This window comes from Pogoniulus pusillus, chromosome Z (assembly GCF_015220805.1).
Source record: "Pogoniulus pusillus isolate bPogPus1 chromosome Z, bPogPus1.pri, whole genome shotgun sequence".
Taxonomy (NCBI): Eukaryota; Metazoa; Chordata; class Aves; order Piciformes; family Lybiidae; genus Pogoniulus; species Pogoniulus pusillus.
Window position 1 is genome coordinate 89,232,825 of NC_087309.1, and position 22,675 is coordinate 89,255,499.

The following is a 22,675-nucleotide window of genomic DNA, read 5'->3' on the forward strand; positions in this document are numbered from 1 at the left end:
ATTCTGTGATCCTGTGATGCTTTGTGCTTCCTGAAGATTCAGAATCATGGAATTGTCAAGGTTGGAAGGGACTTCAAGGATTATCTAGTTTCAACCCCCCCTGCCATGGGCAGGGACACTTTCCGCTAGATTAGGCTGCCCAGAGCCCAATCCACAGGGACTCTGTTGCTAGTGAGCATCCACATGAGTTCACAAAGTCCAGAAGTCCAATGCCTTCCAGCACCAGCAACAAGAGGTGACACCTGGCATTCAAACCTCACATGTCCTCTCCTTTGGCATGGGACCGAGGCCTTTCCTGCCACACTCGCCCAAGGAAATGAATTCAGCATTGCAGAACCAAAAGCCTGAACCTGCTGAATCATCACCACCATTTGCTTGACAGCATCCCAGCTTTGGCTTGACGAATTTCAAAGAGTTTTGATCAAATAACTGCACCTAAAATGGTGGGAAGAAAATGCTGGAAGTTCTTTCATATTCCTTTTTTAGGGTTTGGTATTTTAAAACAAAGGATTTTTTGCTTCTGTTTCACAGTGGCAAGTGCTAAACTTCCTTAGCTCATGCTGTAAAATACTTAAATACCAATTTTCACTTGACATTATTTTGTTTCCTGTTTTAATGAATAAAAATACATACTTTCATTGACTCCAGCCAAAAATCTTCTTATCTCCCACAACTACCTTCATTAACATAATTTTTCTACAGGACTCTCTTTAGTCATTCCCTCTCTCTCTTGAAGTGGAGAGGCCAGAACTGGACACAACCCTCTGGATGTGTACTCATCAGGGCAGAGCAGAGTAGGAGGAGAACCTCCCTTGAACTGCTTGTCACACTCTTCTTCACGGACCCTCAGACACCACTGGCCTTCCTTGCCATGAGTGCACATTGCTGGTTCAAGGTGAACTTGCTGTCCACCAGCACAGGTTCTTCTCCAAAGAGCTACTTTCCAGCAGCTCAGCATCTCACCTGTACCGATGCAGAGGGTTATTCTTTCTCAGGTGCGGGACTCTATGATTGCCCAGGTTGAACTTCATTAGGTTAGTCATTCCCAGCTCTCAGCCTGTCCAGGTCTCACTGAATGGCAGCACAGCCTGAGGGGGTGTCAGACACTGCTCCCAGTTCTGTACCATCAACAAACCTGCAGAGGGTCCACTGTGCTTCATCGAGGTCATTGATGAAGATGTACAACAAGACTAGACCCAGGTCTGAGTCCATGATGTCCCACTGCAGCCTCTCCCATTCCCTTTCAGGTCAAACTGGATCTTGTGCATGACAAAGGGTAACACTGATGACTTGTTTTTCAAACCCTCTGTCACCAAGCCCCTGCAGTGCTGCTAACCTCTGCTGATCCCATCAGGTGGTTTAACTGGAGAGCTTAGCTGTAAGCCCTGTCCCTGCAAGGAGGTACCAAGTTATATCTGATTATTTTCTGCCCACAGAGGCTTTCGGACATTACAGCTTCCATTTTCAGGAAGAAAATTAACTTTATGAATGGAGGGAACTCACCCCAGGGTGCAACATTTTTGTTGTTGGGCTGGTTTGGGGGTTGTTTGATCCTCTTCTGGACTTGATTTTATTCCTGCTGAAGCAGCTGTTACACCCTGTTTATGTTTCAAATCCCTGTCTTGCTGAAAAAAGATTCTAGCACCTTTAAAAGGTGAATGGCCCACATCTGCACCCAAACAAATCCCTGGGAAGGAAGAATCCACAGGGGGAGGGCAGCAGGAGGGGTCTGAGAGAGGGAAAGAAAACTGGGATAGGGAACAGAAGACAATGATAAGGAACAACAATAACAAAAGAAAGGGATGTGGAACAAGAACAAGAAGAGACTAGGAAGCTCAACCAAAAAGTGGCAGGGGAAGGGATAACAAAAACAAAATTGGATAGCAACAAATAAGAGGGATAGGCAATAAAAATGAGATAGCCAAAAAGGGGAGGAATGGGGGGAAAAAAGGTAAAGGGGGCAGCAGAAAAGAAAGGGGGCAACAGAAAAAGGGAGAGCAAAAAAAAAAAATCCCAGGAGAGCAAAAACAAGCCAAGAAAAGAGGCAGGACAAAACCAAACCAAACCAACCAAACAAACAAAAAGAAACGAAGGGGAAAAAAAGGAGAACAACAGAAAACACAATGACAAAGCAATAGCAATAAAAAAAAAGGACAGGCAACAACCCTGCATTCATGATCAGGGCATAAAGTGACCAATTTTCACCCAGCAAATTCATCAGCCATCACACCAGGGAGTGTAATGAAGAGCAGGGCTTCAAGCAAATGCATGCATGGGGGTACCGCCTGGAAGGGCTACCAAGCCCAACAGGATGGCCAGGGGAGCAGGAAAGGTAGTTCACAAATGTTCCACTAGATCTTGCTACAAGCCTTTATTTCTTTTCCTGGGAGAAGGAGCCATGTTATTAAAAGACTGGCGAGAAATCAAAGAGCAGCTTGGAGAACCCAGGGAAGCCTCCTGAGAGCCAAGGAAACCTGCACTATCTAGGGAAGAGCAAGATTAAAATAATTAGGTCAGTTGGCGATAAGCCTGCTTGGTGCACACAGGCATGAGTATGCTGCTGCCTTGACAGAGACTGCTGATGGCCCCAAGGAGATGAGAAACACAGCAGCAACACGTCGGGAGCATGGCAAAGGCTGGTGGGAGAAAGTCCTCTGCAGCAGCCAACCACAGCACAGCTGCTCATCTCGAGGTCTAAATACTGGTAGCTGCAGCACGTGAAACTTGGATGGGAACTCCTGGCTTGGATCAGCAGTGGTGTGGCCAGCAGAATTAGGGCAGTGATCATCCCCCTGTACTCAGAACTGATGAGGCCACACCTTGAATACTGGGTTCAGTTTTAGGCCCCTCACTATTAGAAGGACACTGAGAGGCTGAAGCATGTCCAGAGAAGGGCAACAAAACTGGTGAATGGTCTGCAGAATAGGGCTGGCAAGGAGCAGCTGAGGAACCTGTGGTTGTTTACTCTGGAAGAGGAGTTTGAGAGAAGATCTCACCCTCTACAGCTGACTGGAGGCTGGTGGCAGCTGGGGATTGGTCTCCCAGGTAACAAGCAAAAGGACAAGAGTAAACAGCCTTAAGTTCCACCAGGGGAGGTTCTGGATGGACATGAAGAAAAATTTTTTCCTGGAAAAGGTTGTCAAGCCCTGGACCAGGCTGCCCAGGACAGTGCTGGAGTCCCCATCCTTGGAAGGATTTCAGAACCATGTAGATGTAGTGCTGAGAGACAGTGTTTGGTGGTGACCTGGCAGTGCTGGGACAACTATTAGACTTGATGATCTTAAAGGTCTTTTCCAACCAGAACAATTCTGTGATTGTATCACATTAGAAGATTACTTCACGGTGAGAATGGGTCAGCACTCCTAAGTGACCCAAGGGCATTTGTGGTTTCCATCCCTGGAACAGCATCAAGATACAGCAGGATGAGACCCTCAGCTGGCAGGTTTGATGTAGCTGGTGGTGCTGCACTGAGCAGACAGTTGGATCAGAGTGCTCCATGGCAGGGGGGTTGTAACTAGATGATCTTTAATGTCCCTTCTAACTCAAGTCATGACTCCATAATGATTTTGTGACTACTGCAGCTTATTTCAGCCCAGAATAACTCCCAGATCTTTCCTAGGGAACCCTTCCCTTAGCCCATACTTCCAGGGCAAAGCCACTAATTCTAATCTTCAGCTTTATCAAAGACAGAAGAAACTTCATCCCAAAAGCAAGTGGCCAGGAAGTCCAGGCTAACCTTTTGGAGAGGTACAATAATCACTGCCAGTCAGCAGAGCCTTTTGCTCCAGGAGGCAAAGGATGGTCTCATTCACGGATTCACACATTGTATTGGGTTAGAAGGGACCCTCAAAGGTCATCAGCAAGGGCAGCATACAGTATGTACACCTTTTTCCCTGACAACAGGGAGCCAGAGGCTTCCTGGGACTCTTCCTTCCTGAAAGGTTTGGCATCAGCTCTGTCCATCCTGGCAGCCTCAGGTCTCAAGGACTTGAAAGAGCCCCAGTTATAGCTCCAGAGTGCAGCTGGACCATGCTTACAACCAGATGTTTGACACTGGACCAAGCAAACAGGAAAGGAAGACCAAAGAGGAGGATGTGCTCACTGCCCTGACCCTCCCTTCCCTCCTTCTCCCATCCCAAGTATGCAGAAGTCATCATCCATCTCTAATCTGGACACCAAGGCCCAACCTCCAATCCAGAAGGTAAAAAAGCAGTTACCTGTTCTTTGGACTTAAGGGTCTCCCTCCAGACAATGACTTGAATCAAACACTCACACCCCAAAAGCCACTTGATGAAGATACTCCTTCACTGGTTTCTCCAATTTTTTTTTCAAAGCTGCTCCTTTGTTAATACCTCACCATCATTCCTCTTTGTTCCCACAACCCACATCAGCTTCCTGGACAGCTCACGGCAGCCCACATGACAACCAATGGTAGAAAATGCTCTTGTGAAGAGTTGCACTTGCAGACCACACAGCTGTCCCTTCAGCAAGCTGTGCTGATACTGTGGGAAGCTTCTACCAGACAACTGATGACTATGCCACCAGGGATCACAGAATATTCTTTCAGGGATCACAGAATAGTTTTGGTTGGAAGTGATCTTTAAGACCACTCAGTCCAATGATTAACCCAGCATTGCCAAGATCATCGGTATGCCATGCCCATCAGCACCACATCTTCAAAATCCCTCTAAGGATAGAGACTCCACCACTTCCTTGGGCAGCCTGTTCAAGACCCTGGCAGCTCTTCTGGGAAAGATACCATTTCTCAACTTAAACCTCTCCTAGTGCAACTTGAGGCCATTTCCTCTTGTCCTGTCACTTGCTACTATGGAGAAAAGGCCAGCATTTCCCTGGTGCCAACTTCCTTTCAGGCAGTTGTACAGAGCCAGAAGGTCTCCTATCAGTCTTCTTTTCTCCAGGCTGAACAACTCCAGTTTCCTCCTCTAGACATGAGTACTTCAGTGACTGATAGCTGTTAAACCCAATCTTCATACAAGAGCATCCTAAAGACTCAACTGTCCTATCCATGCTTCACACAACCACAAAGTTCCTACAGCCACCACGGATCACTAGCCAGAAAGCAGCAGCACGCCTTTAAATACACACAAGTATTTTTCCACACTCCTAGATCATGCAGAATACCTCAAGCACAATGCATTTTCATCTCCTCTCATTAGCTTCCTGAGTGTCTCGTTCAGTTCGATACTCCAAGAGCTGTCCAGCACGTTAAAAAACAGCAGCTACAGTTTCTCCTGTCCTCTGAACCAAAGTTCACTGCTTTGTTGTTAAAATAATTGGATAATCAAACCCTTTGCTTCCAAGATTATGTTCCTCCTAATGCTTTAATCTATAGACAGAGATACTCAGGAGATAGCTGAGTGTGGCTGCTGCAAGGACAAGGCTACAGCTTTGCATTCACGTCAGTGGATGCTGTGGAAGAGACCCAAGAAGAGAGAAGCTGGAAGCACACTGCCAAGGATAAGGGCTGGGTTGACCACTAAATGAGTGACAGAGGCTTTCCAGGAATCCCCCTCTTCTCAAAGGGAAGAGAAAAGGAAGAAGGGAGAGACTGATGGGATGGTAAAGAAACTGAACCAACCAGGACAGAAAGAATGACAATGCCATGGAACAGAGACAAATAGACACAAACCAATGTGGAACCCACCCCTGATAGCATGGATGACACCACTGGCATCACTGATGCTGGCTGCAGACACTGGGGAAGTTCCATACTGGAGTTAGCAGAAGATGGGAACTGGATTCAGGACGTGGATTCTGAAGCAGTGTGCTAGTTTGAAGCAAGCTGGAATGTTTGGGTAAAAGAACTAGATAACGGGCAGTGAAATGAAAACAATTGATGTCAACTTCTCTCACAGTTACGCTGAGAACTCTGGGAAGAAGAAAGACTTTTTCTCCATTTTGTCTCACTTCTGCCTTTGCCTTCAGACCTGGTCACATCTCATTAACCCTGCTCCCACTAACCTTGCTCCCTAACCTCTTGGCTGCACCTCTTTTCTTCCTGAGAACTGGGGTAAGGTTGAGAGGGCCGGGGGGGGGTGTTGGGGTGGTTTGAAAGCCCCTCCTGGGGACTCAGGTTTCTGGGAGGGGAGTTGTGCTTTTGTATTGTTTATCCTTTGTATATTTGTGTATATAATTGTATATAACTGTATATATTGTAAATAGCTGCTTGTAAATTCTGCTAGCTGTAAATAAATTGCTTCATCTATATTCCCAGGGTCCGTCTGAGTTAGCTGGGGCAAATACAAAGTGTGGGAGGGGCGGGGTAACCCCCAAACCATCACATGAAGCAGGATTCAGGAACACATGGATCAGAATATAAGGCAAAACAGACAGAGCCCTCCTGGGACATCAGACATTGAAGAAGAGGCTTGACCATGGTGATCTCCCAGCTTTCTCCTGAAGATGCCACCCATGGGCTGCAATCCCTTGGTGAGCAGTTGAGAGTCACCTGTCCTGTGTGCTACTCCCCACAGCTGCCACCTCTGCCTTCCTGCCCCCCAGGGTGTGGCACAAGCTGTGCCAGTGCCCTTGGTGTGCCCAGGAGCATATCTCAGCCAGAGCCTTTCTGCAGCCAGCCCTTGGCAGGAGCTGTCCCCGTCAGTGTGGTCACTGACAGGAGCAGTCCTTGGCTGCGCAAACCTGCCCTGAACTGCAGGAAGTGCCTCACTGAGCAGGGACTGAGCCGAGAAGCCACAGCTCAAACCAGAACACACATGATGGATGTATCTATTGTAATAAACAGAGACAATAAAGAAAATAAGTGGAAAATTATATTCTGAGGCTTTTTAACCTATGGAGAGAAGGAATGGGTTGCTGCAATAGGTTGAACCAGGCCAAGAGTCTTGAGGAACAAGAACTGTGATCTGACACGGGGATTACAAGAAGCAATAGGCTGAATTTTCAGGGATTTCTTGTGGAGGGAGGGGAAAAAGAAAAAAAAAAGGAAGGGATTCATAAAGTCATAGAATTCTTTAGGCTGGATGAGAGCTTCAGGATTATTGAGTCCAACAACTAACCCGACTTTGCCAGGTCATCACTAAACCATGTCCCTCAGCACCACATCTACATGGCTTTGAAATCCCTCCAGGGATGGGAATTTGACCACTGCCCTGGGCAGCCTGGTCCAGGACTTTGACATCCAACCTAAACCTCCCCTGGTGCAAAGTGAGGCTCTTTCCTCTTATCCTATTACTTGATACTTGGAACAAGAGACCCCATCTCACTCCAAGCTCATTTCATGGAGTTGTAGAGAGCCAGAAGGTCTCCTCTCAGCCTACTCCTCTTTAAGCTGAACAACCCCAGGTCCCTCAGCTGCTCCTCACACACTTATGCTCCAGACTCTTCTCCAGCTTTGCTGCCCTTCTCTGCACACACTCCAGGACCTCAGTGTCCTTCTTGGAGTGAGGGACCCCAGGCTGAAACCAATATTTGAGATGCAGTCTCACCAGTGCTGAGCATGGGGGCACAGTCTGTGCCCTACTACTGGTGTTGGCCACACTACTACTGATCCAGGACAGGATGATGGTGACCGTCTTGGCCACCTGGGCCCACTGCTGGCTCATTTACAGCCAACTATCAACCAATATGCTCAGGTCTGGAGCATTGCAGGGGGCTTCTTGTGACCCAGGTGCACTTGGCATTGTTGAACCTCAGCCCACTAATCTAGAAATTCTCAGAGTTGGCATTCAGAGTTGACATTTACTTAGTACAGACAACTTAACCACCAGCATACTCTTCTGTGTACCACTATATTTATTGACTGCCAGAATAAGATGGCTTTCTCCCCAAGTGTCTCCTTCATCCTTTCAACAAGCATTTTCCCTGTGTGTTTATAGCTGGCACCACCAGAAGAGAGCCCCCTCCATGCACTTTCCACAGCGAAAAGCTCCTCCAGAAGGTAAGTAATGCAATGGGGAGATGAAACCTGCCTCCTGAGAGGCTACTACACCTTCTCTAGAAGCATCTGGCTGAACTGGATGGGTCTGATTCTGAACGATATCTCAATAAAAGTTAAGACATAACTTCTGGGTCCTGCGCTGAGAGTTGGGGTTGATCAACCTGGAAAAAAGAAGGCTCTAGGGAAATCATCTGATGCTCTTTCCAGACTTCAAGAAGCATCAAAGAGAGCTGGGGACAGACTTTTTCCTCAGGGGCTGTTGTGTCAGGACAAGGGGTGATGGTTTGAAACTAAAAGAGGGAGATTCAGAGCAGAGACCAGAAAGAAATGTTTGAGACTGAGAGTGGTGAGAGCCTGTCCAAGATTGCTCAAAGAGGTGGTAGATGCCCAATCCCTGGAACCATTCCAGGGGAGGGTGGTTGGGGCTCTGATCAACCTGCTCTAGTTGCAATTGGCCCTGCTGACTACACGAGTTGGTCTAGATGAGCTTTATAACTCCCTTCCCATCCAAACCATTCTATGAATATATGCAAGAAAAGCCTGAATCTTGTAACCACCAGAGAAGTCCTTGCTCACAGCACATGAGCTTCAGTAAGGCCCTGTCTGGAGTTACTGATGTTCTGCAAAATGCTTGTGAAACTTTAAAATTCACCACTCACTTAAAGTCAGCCACATGTACATCCTGAGCATGAATCTCATAACACAGAGCTTCACAGCAAGAATCCCTTCCCATCCACCTTCAGCAAGGATTCCATCACATACATCCTGAGCATGAATCTCACAACATAGAGCTTCACAGCAAGGATTCCTTCCCATCCACCTTCAGCAAAGATCCCATTGCATATATCCTGAGCATGAATCTCATAACATAGAGCCTGCCAGCATGGATCCCATCCCACTCACCTTCAGCAAGGATTCCATTGCATACATCCTGGGCATGAATCTCATAACATAGAGCTTCACAGCAAGGATCCCATCCCATCCACCTTCAGCAAGGACCCCAGTACATACATCCTTCAGCAAGGATACCATCACACGCATCCTGAGCATGAATCCCATCACACGTCCTCACAGAAAGGATTCCATCACACATATCTTCAGCACGGATCCCACAACATACAAATTGTGGCAATTATTTGAGAGACGACAAAATGTGAGAGTAAACTGACACAAAGGCAACTCTATCAACTTGGCAAAACAAAGGAATAATCAGCCTGCATTGGAATTGCTTTCGAAGATTGAGTCTCTGTGTTGTGGAGGGAACAGGAAGGGTTCTGTGGGGCTTGGGAGCTCTTTCATCTCTATTTTCCCTTCTCTTCTTTAGAAAGAAGCAGAGTTGGCAGCCAGCTGTGCAGGCTTCCAGAAGAGGAGAACAATTAACCTGAAACAAACGCACTTGTTTGTAATATAGTACATGTCACACCAAATGCCTGCAATCACTCAGAATGGCAGAATCCAGTGACTCCCTCACTCAGCAGCAGCCTCTGAAAGCCCTGCAGAGAGCAAGCAATGTTTCCTCTCTGGTATTTAGCAGCTGGTGCAGCTCTGCCATGAAAGGCAAGCCAGTCCTGCATGGAGCAAGCAGCATCAGCCACACGGAGCTCTTCCATCAGTGCCTGGATGAGCAGCACAACCAGATCCACCTTCTCTCTCTAGTGAGTCTGTGCCATCAAATCACAATCACTTTTAGAGTCACAGGATTACAGAATTGTTTCAAGTGGAAGAGACCTTTAAGACTGGGTCCAACCTACAATCTGACACGACCATGGCCATTAAACCATGTTCCCAAGTGCCATGTCCACACGTTTTTTAACCCCTCCTGGGATGATGATTCCACCACCTCCCTGGGCAGCTGGTTTCAATCCATGACCGCTCCTGTAGTAAAGAAATATCCAATCCAAACATATTCCGGTGCAACTTGAGGTCATTTACTTTTTATTCACCTGATGCTAGGGAGAAGAGATTGACCCCCCCACCTCACACCAAGCCCCTTTCAGGAAGCTGTACAGAGCCAGAAGGATTCTCCTCCACATCCTTTTCTCCAGGCTAAATAACTTCAGGTCCCTCAGCTGCTCTTTATCAGATCTGTTTTCCATATCCTTTACCAGCTTCACTGCCCTTCTTTGGACACACTCCAGCACCAAAATGTCCTTTTTGGAGTGAGGGACCCAAAGCTGAACCCATCATTTGATGTGCAGCCTCACCAGTGCCCAGTACAGGAGCACGATCACTTCCTTACTCCTTCTGGCCACACTATTGCTGATCCAGGCCAGGATGCTGGTGGCCTTCTTGGCCACCTGAGCACATGGCTGGCTCATGTTCATATGGCTGCCAACCAGCCACCCATAGCATAACTAGACTGGCTCCCTAAAACTCCACTTGGCTGGGCCCACCTATCTCTCCACTGTACACACTCAGAGATGAGGAGCAAAGTAGGAGACCTGGAGCTGCGGCAGGTCTGGCAGCATGTCCCCCTTGCTGTGTTACTATCCTCCTGGCACAGGGAAAGCTCCGGCTGACAGCATGTCCTCCCCTCCCCTGCCCTTCCCCAGCAAGACGTGTGGCGAGGAGGCGGACAGGCTGCTGCTGAATGAAGCGAGCGTAAACAGGAGGTGCTCAAGGAAAACCTCGGCAATGCCAGAAAGGGATGACTTTGCAAACCAGAGCAGGAGAAAGGCTGAGTCACTTCCTCCCCCACAGCCCTAAATAGACAAGAGCGTAAGGAAAATCGTTCTCCAAGACGACAAAAAAGGAAGAGAATCCCCAGATTAAAAAACAACAGAAAAAAAAAAAACATTAACTCAACGTGCACTCAGTGACGGCAAGGAAGGGATAGAAAAGGCAGCTCCTGCCGCAGCTGTAGCCGGCAGGGCTGTCAGGAGCAGAGAGGGGCCGAGCATCCTCCCCAGCTCCTCCGGCAGCTGGGGCTTTGCTAATCACTTCTAGCAGCAGCTCCAAGACAAGTTCACCAGCCATTGATGGTGTGAAAAAATACCGTGCTGCTGCCTTGCCTTTTCCAGGCAATGCTGCCAGCTGTGACCTCAGTCCTGATTGGAAATGGCAGTGAGCATGGGCAGCGCATGGCCAAGCTTCTGGGGACAGATTTTATCCACTCCTCAGCGTGAAAACTCTCTGTGTGAGCTTCGAAGTGGCAGCACCTGAAATACCACTGTTAGGAGCAGCAGAATAATGGAATAATAGAATACTAGAATAACAGAATAATAGAATAACAGAATGGTGTGGGTTGGAAGGGACCTTTAAAGCTCATCTAATCCAAACTCCCTGCAGTCAGCAAGGACATCTGCAGCTAGAGCAGGTTGCTCACAGCCCAAAAAAAACTCACCCAGAATGCTGCCAACGATGGAACATCTATCACCTCTCTGGACAACCTGGGACAGGTTCACCACCCTCAGCCTAAAACATTTCTTCCTTCTCTCTGCTCTGAATCTCCATTTTCTAGTTTCAAACCATCACTCCTTGTCGTATCACAAGAGACTCTGTGGAAAAGTCTGCCTCAGCTTTCCTCTAGGCCCTCTGAAGCACTGACAAACCACCAGAAGATCTCCCTGAAACCTTCTCTTCTGCAGACTGAACAAGCTCAACTCTTTCAGCCTGGCCTCAAATCACAGCCTTTCCAGCCCTGCCAGCAGTGTTGTGGCCTCCTCTGGCCCTACTCCAACAGGTCCCTGTGTGTACTGTGCTGAGGACTCCAGAGCTGACACCAGCACTGCATGAGGCAGTCTCCATGGAGTGGAGTAGCAGGGTAGAATGCCCTCCCTGGACAGTAACACTGTAATACCCACTTATTCATCCCAGTAGGTACACAGCTACGCTAAGCTCTTAAATTGCAAGTCTCTTCTGAATGGTGAAATATTGGCAGAAGACTCTGGAGGCAGCTTTTCACTGCAAGCTCAGTGGTCTCCAAAAGCACAATCACAGAATTGTAAGGGTTGGAAGACACCTCTGGAAATCACCCAGTCCAACTCCACTGCTAAAGCAGGAGAATCCACAGCAGCTTGCCCAGGATCAATATGGCATGGGGTGTCTGGAATCTCTCCAGACAAGGAGGCTCAACAGCCTCTCCGGGTAGCCTGCTCCAGGGGTCCAGCATCCTCACACCACAGAAGTTTCTCCTTAAGTTCTGGGACTGTAGCACAGCAGAATAGAACAGTTTGGGTTGTATGGGACCTTAAAGTCATCTAGCATTATTCCATCACACCCTCCCTGGATGTAACCCTACAGTGAGCTCCTCCTGTCCCACATTCAAGACAATTTGGATAATTTCCTAAAAAAAAAAAAAAAAAAAGGTAGTGAATTACTGAAGGTACTTCTGAGTTAACTGACACTCTCCATAGGACTATGATGCCCTGCCCACTATCAACGCTGCACCAAACATAAACATTTGTAGAGGCAGGAGCAAATGCTCTGCTGCCTACGCCAGGCCAGCACAGGGATGGATAGAGCAGAGATGCAGGGAGGGATGAAAAAGTTGCCATTCTCCAGAATAGCTTTCTAGAAGCCTGTGTTTCACTGTGGAGCTGCTGTCAGGATGCAAGAAACTGCTGATCTGAAAAGAAAGGGGAAAAGCTGTTGGATAAAGCCATCCATCAGCTCTGGTTCTCTGCAGCATTTCAGCCTCTTTGTCCACACCCGTGGCCTTCTTCTCCTGTAAAGCCATCTGTAGCCAGCATAGTGAGACCTCCACAGCCTCTGAAAACTCCATTTAACTCATACACTAGCTCACAATGATGAAACGTGCACAGGGCAAGAGAAAGAAACCATTTCCATGTCCTGCTGTGAAACCTGCAGCTGCACAAATTACTGCTGCAGGTTTTAACCTTGTTGGCCTGGCTTACAGAGCAGGAGAAAAACATAATGGAAGATGCCTGCAAACTGGGAGGAAATGTTCCTCAGATCACTGATAAGCCCTGATTTAAGGGGCTACAGCTTCCACGGGCACAGGCATCCGCCTCTGCCTCCTGCCTCCGTGCAAAGCAAACATAAAACATTTCTATCTTATTAAATTCCAGCTGACAACCACCACACAACCACAACCCTTCCTGCTCTCTTTCTCCTCTCCTGCCCTGATACCCACGATGGCATTTGACGGAGTGTTATTAAAAGCTCCTCTGGCTTCACCACAGCTGGAAATGGCATGCAGCAGCCTTCTAGTTCACAGGTTCTGCTTCTGAATGGGTGGTGCTGGGAGATGCCAGCACCCAAGAGCAAAATATTTGCAGCTCACTGCTTCAGGGTGGTGTGGTTGTCCCTAGACTACACCATAGTCCCATCAGTGACTGGTGCACACACTTCTCTGCAGGACAAAAGAAGTCCTTTAAAATTCAACCCTGCAAGGTCCTCCACTAGCAAACACCTGTGTTTCCACAGACCTGAAAAGTCTTCTCTAGAAGGTGGTGGCTCCAAAACATCTCTATGGTCTACAAACAAACCCAGCTCTGCAAAGCAGCTGTCCCAGCCCCTCTCCCACTCAAGGCTGTGCCACCCATGATCAGCTCCAAGGTTGGCAAACCTCTGGCTTCACAAACAAGATACTCAGTGCCCTTGACAGCTAAGACATGTGAAACATCTATGAAGGGTTTCTGTTCCAGCTCAAAATTACTGTGCTTGCATAGACAGATTTGCAGGATTTAATCAGACAATACAAAACCCTTGGGATCATACCTACTCACTTGCAGAAGACCCTCTCAGTGTTAGTCTGGAGACAGACTGGGCACTATCCCTACCATGTGGCATGGCACAGCTTGGGTGCTGGGGTCTCCTGCCATGTCATAGGCACCCATCCCACCCTAACTTAGCCACTCACCTCCCACACCAGCTACCACTCAATGCAACAGAAAGCAGAGGGATGGCAGCAGCTTGGTTGTGAACATCAGTTTCTCCCAAGCTTCTCCCAAGGTCCCAGTTAACACAAGCCAAGCAACAGATCTCCTTCAGGACTTCACAAGTTCAAAAGCCTTTTCCAGAATTAATTATGAATCCTGCTAATGGATCCTCATCGTGGGGGGGCTGGTGAAGCTGGAGGAAGCTCTGTGTCTCCCTGTAGCTTGTCTCGGCACAGAGCAGGCTCCAGTGGTTGTGAAGCCTTTCTGGGGTGGCAGAGGCTGTACAAACCAGTCCCAGCAAGATGAGACAGCCCCAGAGGAACAGGGAAGGTTGGATGGGGATTTCTTGCATTAAGGTAAATTAAAATCAGTGGTGAGAAGCAAGAAGGTTGTGGGCATCAGCGTGCATTTTCAGGTCACCCAAGCAGGACGTGACGTCAAGGGATGGGGCACACCACACAACTGCTCCCCATCCAGGCACATTCCCACTATGGGCAAGTCATGCCATCCATGAACCCTTTCTACCCTTCTACCTGACAGATGCATATGATTTCCACCACCACCCAGTGGCACGGTGGGCACAATCACAGTGGTGGCCACAGAGGTGACACCCTCAGTAAATTGCTGCACATTACGAAATAGTCCTGAGGCAGTCTCCTGGCCAACAGGCACAGCAGGACTTGGTCCTGCAGTGACAGCAGAAACAGAACTTTAATTGAGTCACCACAGCTTCTCCTGCCACCTAATAAAACAGATTCCTTATTTGTGCCACAAGTTGTGCCACAACGGCTACATGCCTGAGGTAGAGAGGAGGCTGAGGGTTGTGTCTGTAGGAAAGGAGACAGCAGTAACAGCTTTTTTTAAGTAAGGAGGAGACTGCTTCTAGTCAATGTGTGGAGGTGCACGGACTTCCTCAAAGGAGACTAACTCAAAACAGCAAAGATCACACATCCATTATTCAGCCACCATCCCAATTCCCACCACTATCAAAATAAGACTCATAATGATGATGCAGGGTCCAGCAAGACAAGACTGACCACAGCACAGCCCAAGGCATGCAAGAAGAAGCAAAACCTCTATTTGCATCAGACACGTCGATGGTTAAATCACAAAATCACATAAACACGTACTGGTGGGGATTGGAAGAGATCTCTACAGGTCATACAGCTCAACACTTCTGCTAAAGTAGGGGCACCCACAGCAGCTTGCCCAGGATCACAATGGCCAGGGAGGTTTAGAATGTCTGCAGACAAGGAGACACCACGACCTCTCTGGGCAGCCTGCTTCAGGCCTCCAGCACCCTCACAACAAACAACCTTCTGCTGCCATTCAGATAGAACCTTCTGGGTTCCAGTTTGTGCCCACCTCCATTCGCCCTGTCACTGTCTAGAACTGGACACAGTGCTCCATATGTGCGAGGGCAAAAAAGTTCTGAGAGCATCTGATGACTTACCCATTTCAGTCTGAACAGAGCAGAATATGTGTTTCTCACAGGATGGCAGCCAGGCAGCTGTGCTGTGGTGCCCATCTTGACATTTACCTGTGTGCACATACCTGTACACCACAGAGATGAAAGTGCCACGGGTAGGCTCTCAGACAAACAGACAGTGACTGGGTAGCTACTCTGGCCCTTCATTTTGGATCGCTCAGGAATGCACTCATTAAGCTCAGGTAGCAGAACTGCTCCTGCCCTGAAGAGCTTCACGACAACATCCCAAAGCATTTATGGAGGTCACTCATCCACAAGCCTCGGTGCTTCCACATTCTCAAGACAGGAACACCTGTCTTTTCCCAGACTCTGTACTTTCCCAAGCCCTGTGCTTGGCCAGATTCTTTTCAGCGCTGCCCAGTGGCAGGACAAGGGGCAATGGGCACAAAGCGGAACCCAGGAGGTTCCATCTGAACAGGAGAAGAAAATTCTTTGGTATGAGGGTGGTGGAGCCATGGAGCTGGCTGCCCAGAGAGGTTGTGGAGTCTTCTTGTCCAGAGATATTCCAAAGCCACCTGGACAATGTGATCCTGGGCATGCTGCTGTGGGTGCCCCTGCTTTAGCAAGGTGGTTGGACTGGATGATCCTCAGAGGTCCATTCCAACACCACCATTCTGTCACTCTGTTACTCCCCAATCTGACAAAGCTACTCCAATCAGAGCAGCAGCCTGTTAAGTCTGAAACTTCAAAAATGGTATGTGCCATTCAAATGTCTTAACACTTCCTGAAACTAAGAAAATCATCAACAATATTTAATTGTTCCTTTGAAATAGTCAAGAAATAGGCTAAATATGTCCCAAACAGCACCTGAAACAGCCTATCTGTTGCCCCCAGCTTCCACAGAAACCATAGGCTCTTGCTATACTTCTCACAAACACACAGGACCCCAAAAACTCCCCTTATCAGCAAGAACATGAAATTTAATAAGGTCCGGGGGGGCTTTCTTGCCACTCTGCATACACTTATGGGAAAAACGACCACAATTTTATACCACTGCTGCTGCTGTCCTGCATTCAGCAAATATGGCTGCATGAACAGGAGAGAGAAACACACACAAAAAAAGAAAAAGAGAATCAGTGAAGCAAAATCTGTCCTCACTAGGAGATCACAAAAGTGTGAACTCAATGGAGCATTTCACTCCCAAATCAGGATGCTAAGAAAGTTGGGGGGGGGAGGGAGAGCACTTTTCTCTTCCAAGAGTGAGTGCTGAAGGAGGAAGACCTGGAGTTAAAGCTCAGCACCTTGTCATCTTCCCTTCCACAGTCTGTATCAAGGGATAACAACTAGGAAGGATGCTTTCACACTCTGCACATTACTTTTCGCAGTGCTCAGGAGCCCTTCATAGACCGCTTCCATCCCATTAGTGCACGAAGCTGACTCAGCTATGGTAAGGTGTCAATGCCAGCCAAGCCTCTCTAGTAGCTCACTCCTCTCCCACATCCTCCTGCAAAGGCACAACTGATGTTCAACTCATCTCCACTAATGGCTTCTCTGGTCTTCTGTTGGTTGAGGAGCTCCTGTTTGCTGCGATTTACCCTCCACCTCCACTCACAAGTTGCATTTCTACATCACCTTCACAATCTAACTTGCTGCTCCTCTGCTTTCCTTTAAAGGGCTTTGACACCTTATAAATGATTTTTAAAGCACTTCCTAGGATCTGAACAAGACCCACAACACGTTGACCATGACACAAATTGACAGATCCCTCTGGCACAGCACCCAGTTCACAAGGAGAGTTCAACAGTGCTCAGAGGGAGAGAGTTTTAAACATAAGCACAGCCTGAGCTTCCCAAAACAGCTCATCTCTCAGCCAGTGATAATACACTTAGCACGGCGAAGCCACAGCCTACAAATTTCACTCGGGGCTCAAGGGAATAAAACCCATTGCAAAGTTTTGCTCTTGGACCTCAAGATCACAAACGAAAGAGCAAAGCTTTTGTGATTCTTACAAGGAAAGATAATGAGGATCAGAGCAATAAAACATCTTTTTTCCACTCTCAGTGTTCACATTTACTTGTCACAGCCACAGAAACCATAAGCAGAGTGGGATGTTTCTCTCTTCATCCCATGTGGCACTCCCTTGTCAGGATCTGGATGCTTAGAGGATGGTCCACTATGAAAAAGCCTTCCTAGATTTTCAAAAGGAAAGACTAATCAATCACCTGGTCTTATTTTGGTATCTTAAGGTTAAGAGAAATTATGTGGAAGCTCAGCCTGCCTTCTGCCTCCTCCTATGTATTTCACTTCTGTTAGCAAGGCTGTGACTTTAAGCTTCACCCTACACCTGCCTTAGTGGTGGTGGAAGAATAGCACGGATTACTGGAGCAGGAGTGAAGGTGGCACAGATGGACACATGGAAATGGCCTACCTCAGAGGAGCCACCAGGTCTTCAGCGGGGCCCAAAGCACTCCAGCCCTCCTCACCATGCTGGAGAGCAGGACCTGCCTCTTTCTAGTCTAATAGGCTTGCTACCTCGTCCAGTGTGGGATCTTACTGGGGGTGGGAGAAAGGAGTTTCGCTCCTTTCAGAAGAACATGATACAAGGAACAGCCCTGGGAGTTGAATCTTGCGTTCAGTTCATGGAATTAAAGAAAAAAAATAACCAAACAAAAAACAGGCGCTGGGATGCAAGAGATACCCAACAACTGTGCCTTCAGATGTACAGCATTACTGGGGGCAGCTGCGGCAAAAATATGTCCCACAACTGCAGGCTGCTCCACTGCCACTAGCATCTGTTGTCCCCTACTGTCACCCACGGTCCCTGAGACCACGTGCAGCCAGAGTGACTCGGCAGGAAAACGATTAATCACAAAAAGCCAACAAAATTTAATCCCTGGCAAGTCCGCTACACCCAAACCCAAGCGTGCGTCGAGAACGAGGGAAGCACTTCCCCGGGGGTGGGGGATGCTCCCACCTCCGGACCACACAGCAGCAGCCATCACACCGGGGGACGTGTCCCCCCCTCGCCCTCCTCCGCCCTGTAAAGACGCTCAGGGTTAAACCAGGTGGTACCTTTGTGCCTGGGCACGCTGCCATAGCTCCCAGCCTCCCACCCTACTGCTTCGCCGAGCACAAACCACCACCGCCAGGCTCGACTGCAAAGGAGATAACGACGAGAGACGCTAATCGCGATAGGGATCCGCCGAGCGCTTGCATCCGACGGATTTCGCTCTCCTTTTTTGTCTGTCGAAGACTTGCTGGAGATGCAGGCTAACGAAGCGGTCCGGGAAGCTTTCAGAGGCCGAAAGCCAGCGCTCCACCACCCCCCGTTACCCACCCTTCCCGCCGCTCGCCTTGGCGAGGAGAGGGAATACCAGGGGGGGATGCTTCACGTCCATCCACAAATTGCCAGCGAAAAGATGAAAAATCACCCGGGACGAGACCAAACCAGAGGCCAAAATCTCCGTCCAGCTTCCATCTGCAAAATACTAACCCGCACCCCAGTCCCAGCCCCGGGGGCGGCCCAGCCGGCCACGCCGCTCGCAACCCGCCGCGCAGCCACTGCTGCGTTGCTGATTATTTCTGAGGGAAACAAAAGGCGGGACGTGCCCCCCCCTTCCCTTCCCTCCCTCCCTCCCTCCCTCCCGCCGCCGCCGCCGCCGCACCGGCTGCTGTGTCATGGCCCCGCTCTCCCTTCCCGTCCCTGGCCTTACCGTGCAGCGGTGCCGGGCGGCGTCAGACCCCCGCCGGGAGGCTCATGGGCGCCGCGATAAGCGGACAAGAGGGGGACACGGACACACACAAGGGGAACCGCCCGGGAGCAGACACCCGGCTCCGGCTCCGGCTCAGGCAGAGGGGGACGGGCCGGGGCGGCCGGAGTGTGACGTGCCCGCCCCGCCCGGCAGGGCTCGGCCCCCCTCCCCCCACCCCTCCTCGTTGCCTCCTCCGCCGCCGGCTCTGCCGGGAGATGTAGTCCGCGGAGTGCCGACCGGCCGGGCTGCGCGGCAAGGAGCGGTGGTGGGATCTTCGGCACCCTCGGGGTTCTTCTTTAGACCCACCCCAACCAAGGCAGCCGGTCCGCCGGGCACAGCCACCCTGCCGGGAGCGGCTGAGAAACCAGCCAGGTTCAGCCGTTGTGCTCTCAGGTTTTGCTCCTGGGTTGAATTCCCATTTTCAGAGAGCCATAGAGTGGATTGGAAGGGATCTCAGAGGTCATCTAGGCCAATCCCCACACAGTCCAGCAGGGACATCGACAACTAGAGCAGGTTGCTCACAGCCTCGAACAACCTGTGCTGCAATGCTGCCAGAGATGGGGCACTACCACCTCTCTGGGCAACCTGGGACCCTCACCAGCCCAAATCTCCCTCTTTTAGTCCCAAACCGTCGCCCCTTGTCTTATCACGAAAGTCTGTCCCCAGATTTCTTAGAGGCTCCTGTAAGCGCTGCAAGCCCAACTCTCTCAGCCTGGCCCCAAATCATAGCCCTTCCAGCCCTGCCAGCAGTGCTGCGGCCTCCTCTGGCCCTGCTCCAACAGTTCCCTGTGTGTGCTGTGCTGAGGACTCCAGAGCTGTCCCCAGCACTGCAGGGGGGAGCTGAGCAGAGGGGCAGACCCCTTTTCTTTCTGCCACTGGCCATTTTCTCACCATTTCCCTGACCAGCCAGGCTGCAACCCTCTGCATTCAGCCTGAGAACCACATCCTCTCCCATCCCTCTGCCTCCTCTGTGGTTAAGCAGCATCCAGCTGGACCTTACGCAGGTTGGGTTTGAGCTGAGATTGAAAGAAGGAAACTGCAAGTCTTTCCATATAAGCCAATATTTCAAACGTTTCTATATAAACATACAAAACTCTGAGTTGAGAAATATATTTAAAAAAAAAACACCAGGATTTAACCACCTTTTACTTTGTAGCCAGCTGAGTCCCTTCAGACCTGCTGAAAGCCAGTTGGAAATGTTCCTATAAGCGATTTAAACCACCTTCCCCTTACCCACAGGCACTTCAAAACATCCAACTCCCCTAATCATTCACCTTTTTTTGTTGTTTGGGTTGCATTTGAGAGGTTGCTTCATTGCTAGCCGTGTATCCTTTGTCACTCTCTGTCTGCTGCTGCCCTAACGTTCATCTGGATAAGTGGATCGTCTTAATGAACATCAACAGAGGAGCCGTGGCCATAAATTAACCAGAAGAAATTTGCCTCTGAAAAAACCTTAATTCTACTTTGATGGCAAAATCAGATTCAAAAGATGTCTTTTCCTGCTGTGCTTTATTTTTGGCCGTATCATTTGCTGGGCAGGTTGCCATGACAACCTGATATTCACCGGAGGGTGTCTATAATTGGGAAAGCACAGTGTTAATTTAGCTCCAGATTTAATTTTTCCCCCCTTATTTTGTCATATTTTAAGCAAAGGGAACTGTCTGGAATTTCCATATTTTTAATCTATGATTATACCATGGTTTAATTATTAATCGTAGCGCAAATAACATCACTCCAGCATTTGCAGGATTTCCCAGGGATGCTCCTGGTGTATGACAGTAGGGTTGAGGAGGGGGGAGGAATAAAAAAAAAAAAAGAAATTAAAGGCAGGATCTGCTCTTGCATGAATGAGCATTTTTTGAAGTGCCAGCACAACTGAGACTGTCAACCTGCTAACAGTGTTTAATTCATCTTGTTATTAATTAAGGAAGAAATTTGTTGTGCTGAGGGTAGTGAAACCCTGGTCCAGGTTGCCCAGAGAGGGGTTAGATGGCACATCCCTGGAACCATTCCTTGTCAGGTTGTTTGGGGCTCTGAGCAACCTGCTCTAGTTGCAGATGCCCCTGCTCCCTTTCATGGGGGTTGCACTGAGTGACCTTTAAAGGTCCCTTCCAGCCCCAAATATTCTGTGATTCAGTAATTTTATTTATAGGAAACCACCTTCCTTAGAGGTCATCAGACCGTGACATTAATGGTATGAACATGCTGGCATGTGTGAAGTCCTTCTCCTGTAAGAGTACATCAGGTCCTGGCCCCACATGTTGAGACCCCTCTGTGCATTCCCCTCCTACCCTAACCTGTTCAAGACATCCTTGAGCTGATGGCATGGCAAAAGGCACTAGTCATTCATCTCCATTTTTGGCAGAAAGGTGTCTGGGAGCTGGGTGCTGTGGTTCAGGAGCTCAAATGGGTGCTGGATCAAGGCACACAGATTCCAGCCTGAGACTTTTTTGAGGGAAAATCACAGAATCACACAGAATTGCAGGATAGTGGAGGTTGGAAGTGATGTCTGGAGATCATGTAGTCCAAATCCCCTGCTAAGGCAGGGGTACCTGAACCAGGTTGCACAAGACTGCATCCAGGGTTTTTAAAAGTCTCCAGAAAAGGAGACTCCACAACCTCTCTGGGCAGCCTCTTCTGGTGACCAATGACCTATCCCATAGAGCATCATTTCTGCGGGAGCATGGGAGGGACCTGGATTCATTCCTCTAATAGGTGGGTGGTAAATTGGAGTTGGATGACAGTAGGGTGACTAAAGGGAAACTGAGGAAATGTGGCATGTGGGATAGGTGCTAGGCAGTGTCAGCCTGGGACTTGTGAGAAGAAACAATCTCTGCCATCTCACTCCCACTCTTGCATGGCTTTGAAGCTCTATGGCCACACTGGTCGTAGTGTTGCTTATTAACCTGTCCCAGCAGGAAGAAAGTTCACTTTATGGAAGCTGGGGACTTTTCTCCAGAAGCTGGCACACTTCCAGGTCCAAAGAGCAAAAATTAAGCTGCTGGTCCTGTCCTTGTGTGGGTGCAACCTTACTCCCTCTCCAGCTTGGTGCCTCAGCCAGTGTGCATGCTCAGCCTCCTGCTTGTGTCCTTATTTCTGGTTTGGTTCCATTATAACTTGGAAAGGAAGGAAGCTGAGAAAAGAGAGAGTTTCCACTTAAAAGGCACATACACCAAAGGGAAAAAAAAAAAAAAAAGAGAGGGGTTGTGAAAAGCTGGAGATGGAGGAGGGGATGGAAACACCCTTTTTATCCATCTTTCAAGGAAAAGATGCTGTGGCTGCTGTTCTGGGTACCATACACCAGGTAATAACACAAGATGACTCAGTGCTTGGGAAATGAAATTGGCTCTTCATTAAAAGAGTGTGCTTAGGGAGGTGGTGAGACATCAAGGGAGTTCCCCCACCATCTCAGCAGAGGGAACTGAAGCAGGTTGTCTGGCTCCTTCTGCCACCAAGCATGGAGTCCACAAGATGCTGGGACCTGCATGGACAGACCTGTCTCTTGCCTCAGCATCCTGCTCCTGGGAAAGCACTGAGGACCTCAGAGACATCAGAGCCTCCCTCAGCTCTCTCTTAACTCAGTGGGAAGTGATGGATCTCTGCCAGCGGGAAATGCTCCAGCCTCAGGATTTTCATCCCAGGAAAACAGCAAGAAACGGAAAGAGCAGCTGGGGACATGAGGATACTTGAGAGCACAAACTACCACCAAAATGATGCCATGCCAAACTCTGCC

At 49.0% G+C, this 22,675-nt stretch overlaps 1 protein-coding gene across 4 annotated transcripts in view; it reads right to left on the reverse strand.

The window, feature by feature from the left end:
• The window catches only part of CTIF (cap binding complex dependent translation initiation factor), a 210,071-nt gene extending 190,979 nt beyond the window's left edge, over positions 1–19,092 (reverse strand). For 2 of the 4 annotated variants that reach the window (XM_064176803.1, XM_064176801.1), the window contains exon 1: positions 18,904–19,092. The gene's annotated coding sequence lies outside the window, so the exon portion shown is untranslated. Of the gene's footprint in view, positions 1–18,683; positions 18,745–18,903 lie in introns of those variants that run through there. The other 2 variants (XM_064176804.1, XM_064176802.1) reach the window with 2 other exon arrangements.
• Positions 19,093–22,675: the final 3,583 nt, after the last annotated feature.